Here is a 6,559-nt window from a genome sequence, read left to right on the forward strand (position 1 = left end):
TATGTTGATTTAAGTTATATATATAAATAAAAAATTAGGTAAGCACTAAAACACTATCGGCAGATTGCGTTGGTTCTAGGGTAATATTGCGGTAGTTTTCGACCGTCGCTAAACATATTGTGGCGGTTAAATATTCGCCGAAAAATAGGCCGCAAGCAAATGGATAACGGCGGTTTAAGTTAACCACTGGAATAACCGCCGCAAAATAAAAAATAATTTTAGTGGTGGTTTTTTCGATATTTGCAGCGGTTTTAAACTGTTCTAAAACCCAATTCTAGCTTTTCGTTAACCGTTCTGATTTGTAGCGCAGACAGTAGATTTTGTAGTAGTTTTTAGAAACCGTTGATATAACCGTCACTAATAAGATAATTGATTTTGTAGCGGTTCTAAAACCGCCACTATTTTCTTTACTAGTTTTAAAAAAATTTGCGATGGTTCTAAACTGCCACAATTATAATGGGTGCTTTTTAAAAAAAATGCAGCAATTTTTAATCTATCGCAATTTTTTACATTATATTTTGAAAATAATTGCTAAACTACTATATGTTGTATCATTTTTCTTTACTATAACTTATTTTCTTTACATCATAATTGATTAAACTTAAGATACATGTATAAAAGAGCACTAAATATATAAAATCATAATTTTGTATAATTGAAAAAAAATTGATAACACCAATAGAAGAAAATAATTTGCACTACAACAAATAAGGATTTTTCGCAATGATCGAAAACTGTTGCTATAGATTGAAAAACCATTCTTAAAACTTTAGGCAATGCTTTCGCAACGAGTTTTGACCTGTGGTATATGTGACCATTACCAATGCTCATAGGCAATGGTTTTTTACCTAAGGCAACGGCAACCAAAAAAACTGTTGCCATAGTTACTGGTATAGACAACAGTTTTGACAACAATTTTTAAAGATCGGTTTAGAACCGTTACTGGTTAGGCAACGGTTTAGAACCGGTCTCTTGCATGACGTAATGGTTTAAAACCATAACTGAATAGGCAACGGTTTTAAGCAGTTGTAGTTTTGTTATTCATAAAGACAACGGTTTAAAAGCGTTGCCTTTGGTAATGTCTTTTTTTTTTGGCAATGGTTTTAATACCATTGTCATTTTGTAGCTGCCTTTGGCAATGGTTTTAACACTATAGCCTTCTGTAACTTTTGACAACAATTTTTTGTAATTATACAATTCTTTATTTACAATTTTTTCTCATGTTGCATTGAAATTAATTTCACCTATTTTTTAATTTAGTGTCAATAAATAACCTTAGCTATTTGAATCAAATTACTAAATAAAACTAACTGAACATTTACCATCAAATTTGATTTATAAAGTATTATGTAAGATCCTCAATCACATTATATCATCATTGTAAAATACTATAATACTAGTCTAAGTCATAAGTACTTTTAATGATATCATCATCGTTTTTCAAAATACCATAATACTAGCCTAAGTTATAATAACCTCGAACTATATGTGGTAACTCTTTTGTAATATCGCACTCGCCCTGCCTTCTCTTTCTCAAATATGGATTAGAAAGCTCTAATTGCTGATTCTTTAGACTTTTTATTCTCAGCTTGCAGATGTGCCTATGTTAATTTGAAAAAAAAAAGAGTAACTACATAATTGGACTAAAAACATATATCATCTGACAACATCAAAGCAAATACTACAAATTAAGGATGGACTTATTACTTGGTTGTTGAAATATACAAAGAAACTGATGCACCATAAAACACAACCTGTTGACAAAATTAAAAGAGTGAATAGAGATTCCATTCCATTTATTAACCAGTTACATTGAGATGGGGTAGTAAACATTAACAACGCAAAATTGAAAGGAGATAAAGTGATTACCAAAAAGAGAAATACAAGTACTGTTCTACACAGTAAGCATGGATAAGTCCCCATGCTAAGTAGAATTGAACTTGACACACCTGATTGAATCAATCTTGTGTGATGGCTCATCATATCTTTTCATTCATTTCTCTCCTCTCAGTTTTTGTTGCCAACTGGGCCAACTACTAGACTGCCCAAAATTTTACATAAATAAGATATTTGATAAATTTAAGCTATATTTTCTCACAGAAAGGCAAACATATTAAGGCAAAGCGAGAAAGAAAAAAATAGCTAAAAATCAGTCCCTCCATGGATAATGCATAAACTAAGTTCTCCAACATTCAACACTGCAAAAGCCACACAAAGTTATAACACATTATTAAAAAAAGTATGACTAAGAAAATACTAGTTCACAGATTAGACACAGGCAGCTGATATAAACTAGCCATGGCTAGGTGAGCAACCTTGAAATTTTGTAGAATGAAAAAAGAATTACAAACACTAGTATGGATTGATAATTTTGTTATTGTCCCTTTCCTTTAGCCACTTTCCTGTTTATGATATGTCATTTATTCTCCTCCATTATCATTACAACTGTTGAACTGTATCCCTCTATTTTGAAAGAATAGATGATAGTCAGCAAAAGCAAATGCTGTTGAGGGACAACACACCGCAACTTCTCAGTTGCATTATAAAGTTTGAACAAAGGGGAACAAGACTTCAAAGTGAAAAGGTAACAAGGGAAAAACAATATATCTCCATTTTCCTGATTAGAAATTTGAACTTGAAAAGTCACAAAACCGGGCAAAAAGCAAAGAGAGCTTCAAATATTCAACAACAAATGCACACACAATGCAATCACTGTAAACACAAGTAACTATTCGAAAGGTATTTATGTCATTTCCAGAAACATATTACACCAATTGAAAGAATGATAACATTAAATTAATTCAAGGACTAAAATCATAAACACAAACTGAATTAACTTTAGAATCAAAAGTTCAGATCTTAACACCATAATCAAGTGATTTGCCCCAAAATCAGGCACTATTGAAAAGGATATATACAAACACTTCATGCTATCATTAAAGACACTAGTTACTGTGATGTCCCTTCTAGCAAAATACCTTGCTTAATTCATGGTATTTCTAATAGAAAGAACATTACACATAACTACAATTAATTCAATCACAAATTCAATCACAATCCCAATCACAAATCTCAACCATTCCAATAACATTCGCAGCCACAATTCAACATTCATATTACCAATTAATTACCACAATAATTAAATCTATTTACAGTTATTCAGTAAACTTTGTGGGCATTCTTAAATTAAAATTATTTAAATTAAACCCCATACCTTGATTAGCCGAGTTCGCATAGACTTATCATGACAATTTCCTTTCTTTTTAATTCATGGCAGCAGCGATAGCATTAATCCCCATGGAAACAACAACAGCTCCGACGCCTCTTATAGCAACCGCGTCATTTACAAATTACAATTACAGTGGCTGAAATAGTTTAAAGAAACCCAATACAAGGGCATATACAAAAATTTCAGAACAAGCATGGCAAAGACAATAAAAACATGTAAATGGACTAGAATCAAAGAAAAGATCAGACCAAAATTATTATCAATAGCTCTAGTATTTGCTCTCGGCGGCAGAGGGCTTTGGTGATGGCTGAGCAACGGCCGAAAATAAATGGAGACAGGGCGAGTTGTACAGAACCTGAATAGCAACCCTGGCAGGAAACAACAATAATTGCAGTTTCGATAACTGACAAAGAACGGAATGGAAACAAGGTAGAAGAAATAGGATAACAGTAGAGTAAAAGTGGAAGTAAAACAAGTTGAGCGAAGGACTTAAACCGAAGAGGCAGCAAAGACACCTTCTTCAGTGACTCCAATGACAGCGCGGAGCTTAGTAGTGGTCACGGCAGCTTCCGGCGAGCCCAGCGACGACAGTAGCAGCGGTGGTGGCCTTTGTCATTCTTCTTCGTGTCTCTCTCTATCTTGTTCTACTTCTCGACAGTGACAATGCGGGGCAGCGGTGAAGGTGCAAATAGCACCCCTGCTCCTCTTCTTTGCGGTTGGGACGAGGTTTAGGGTGACAGTAGCAATGTTGGAGTCAGCAAAGGGTTACTTTCACAAACATCTTGTAATTATCTTAAAAGATACAGTTGTGTTGCTATTGTGACCATTGGTGGCACTAACAATTGTGAGCAAAATTATTCTTTAAAAATAAACATGGTATTAGAATGAGTGACAATTCTGAGAAAAAGTATAATTCTGAGACAATGCCTACAAGAAGAAAGTATAAGGATAAATTGCCAAGAAAGTTATCCAAACTTTAAAATCTCAAAATGTAAATAGCATTACAAACACATTGAAATGGAATTATGGTGTACTTGTACATGGCCTAAGAAAAAGAGTTCAGCACAGAGTCAGAGGTAGATGCCATATGAGTCTAAGATAGAAAACAAAAATACCTTTTTACACTTAAATTATTATCACTACTAAAGAACGTACTTAACACTAAGTCACTAATAATTTGACTTATAACCATGTATTATCTTCATCCAACAAGAGATTATGACTGCTCATAACCAATAATAAGCCCTTCCTTTGGAATTCATTGGTCTTTCCTTTGGAATTCATTGCTAGAAAGAAATGTCCACCAATAAAAAAAATAGTAATAGAGATATAGTTTTTAATCTAACCTTGGACATCTCAACACCAATGATATTTAGTCTTGTAGAAAAGGGACTAACCAACTGCATCACCAATCAAATGAATGTAATAAGGATATTGTTAACCTTATGAATGTATGACATAAATGAAGAAACCAATTTTTATGCAATATGCACTAACAGAATCATGTAAAGCATGATAATGAAATCATGATGGAAACTCAACTCAAAAATTATAGTAAGATATTAAACAGATCAAATTCCACACCTTTTATAAAGGATGGGCCAAGATTAAGCACTGTTTCCTTTAGCTTCAGTCCAAAATTATAATCGGAAGTTTTATCATCCAACTCCTCTTTTGAACTTAGTTGTAGAAACTTTCTAATCCCCGAAGTTCAAATATTGATCACAGTAGCGGCAAAGGAGGGTACCTTCCAGTATAAAATATAAATCAATATGGAATCACTTCAACAAAGAGCCAAAAAATATCATTTAATGTCAAATTCACCTAATATAACTTAGCACATAGCACACCTAGCCAAATGATATGGATTTATGTTTATTTATTCAAACTGTCAAGAGAACTACCTCAAGAATCTGAAGCCCCACGACATGGGCCTTGGAACTGAAGTAGTGAGCAACATCCTGAGGGTCATAAACTTTAAGAAAGGGCCTATACCACATCTTAGACAAATAATAGAAGTAACCTGCATATGCCTCCAAGACCTTGACATCAGCCATTAGCAAATCCACTATAGTCAGTCCTGGAAAACAAAAAATAAGATAAAAAATTAATACGTTATTTATAGAATAAAACCACATTTAGCTCTAAAAACATAGCTCCTAACTAGGAGCGATATGCTCAGCTCAATCTTGGGCTCAATGAAAAGTGAACTTAATTCCATGATTGAGCTCATATCATTAGAAATTCAGGTGCAGCTCAAGCTCAAGAACTAATTCAAGTTAAATTAAACCTTTTGATATTAATAACCATAATAATTAAGGAATTAAATTAAAAACAGCCAACAGTAGAGTTAGCTAAGTTACAGCTTGCTTCTTAACATTTCAAGAAATTTCAAACAATACCTAATTCGTAAAACTGAATTCCAAATCAAATTAGGCACATATTAGCACACCCAAATGAAAAAGAATAAAAATTCATCATGTTTATGTACCTGCATACCAAGGTTGAGGCTAAGAAGGAGAAGAGCAAGGAGGAGCAAGAGGATCCTCGAGGTGGCCAGTAAGTCCGCTATCGATCCCTTGCTTGAGAAAATCCAATAAAGAAGACACTATAAACTAACCTTATAAAGTCCAATATCTTCATTAGAAATCTATATAGCTACAATAGATTTGAACCACGTAGGAGTAGGAGAAGATGGCAATCAAATCTGAAAAACAGGACAAAACAAAGAGCCCGGTGTCATTGTCTTCGTCTGAACGAGCAAAAATAGCATCGATGGTACCTTGGGAAAGAAGGTTCAGGGTTAGTAAGGTTTGAGGATATTTATTCAAAGAGAGGAAAGAGAAAAAAGGGTGCGTCTAATGGGATTGGCAGCATCAAAGGTCAAGTTTGATGGTGGCAGGATGTTGTGGCAAGAGAACCCGAGGGATGAGGAGAGACATTGGGCTATGGCTCTTGTAAGCGATAATAAAAGAAAAACAAGATCAAGAGAAAAGGAGGTTGAAGTATCACCGAATGAAACAGTTACTAATTATCCGCTGCTATCTTCCGTTTTTGTGGTAGTGATACATAAGATTAAGAATATTATAATACTATAAGAAAAAAGTTGAATACCATCGAATTTATCGGTGAAAAACAAAAATAATATGACGGTATGTCAGATTTTTTGTCGGATTAAATCCAATGGTATAAACTTCGCTGATAAATATTTACCGTCGGATTTTGCTGTTCGCTAGTAACTTGTGGCAGTTTAGCGGTGGAAAATTAATTTTTAGGCTATAATATCTGCTGTCAGTTACCAGCGGATTTTTTCCTATGATAACATTTGCG

General features: G+C 33.8%; 1 long non-coding RNA gene across 10 annotated transcripts; it reads right to left on the minus strand.

The window, feature by feature from the left end:
* Positions 1-1,317: 1,317 nt before the first annotated feature.
* On the minus strand, positions 1,318-6,287 carry LOC112784171 (uncharacterized). 10 transcript variants are annotated; one of them, XR_011878430.1, is made up of 11 exons: positions 5,721-6,253; positions 5,253-5,309; positions 5,134-5,170; positions 4,814-4,976; positions 4,576-4,629; positions 3,745-3,937; positions 3,478-3,597; positions 3,215-3,365; positions 1,870-2,036; positions 1,708-1,754; positions 1,318-1,601 (listed from the first exon to the last, which is right to left on the minus strand). It is a non-coding gene; the product is annotated as an uncharacterized lncRNA (long non-coding RNA). The 10 variants fall into 10 exon arrangements; XR_011878428.1 differs by having other exon boundaries at positions 1,950-2,041; XR_011878426.1 differs by having other exon boundaries at positions 1,870-2,041.
* Positions 6,288-6,559: the final 272 nt, after the last annotated feature.

The sequence above is a fragment of the Arachis hypogaea genome, chromosome 20, assembly GCF_003086295.3.
Source record: "Arachis hypogaea cultivar Tifrunner chromosome 20, arahy.Tifrunner.gnm2.J5K5, whole genome shotgun sequence".
In the NCBI taxonomy this organism is placed as follows: Eukaryota; Viridiplantae; Streptophyta; class Magnoliopsida; order Fabales; family Fabaceae; genus Arachis; species Arachis hypogaea.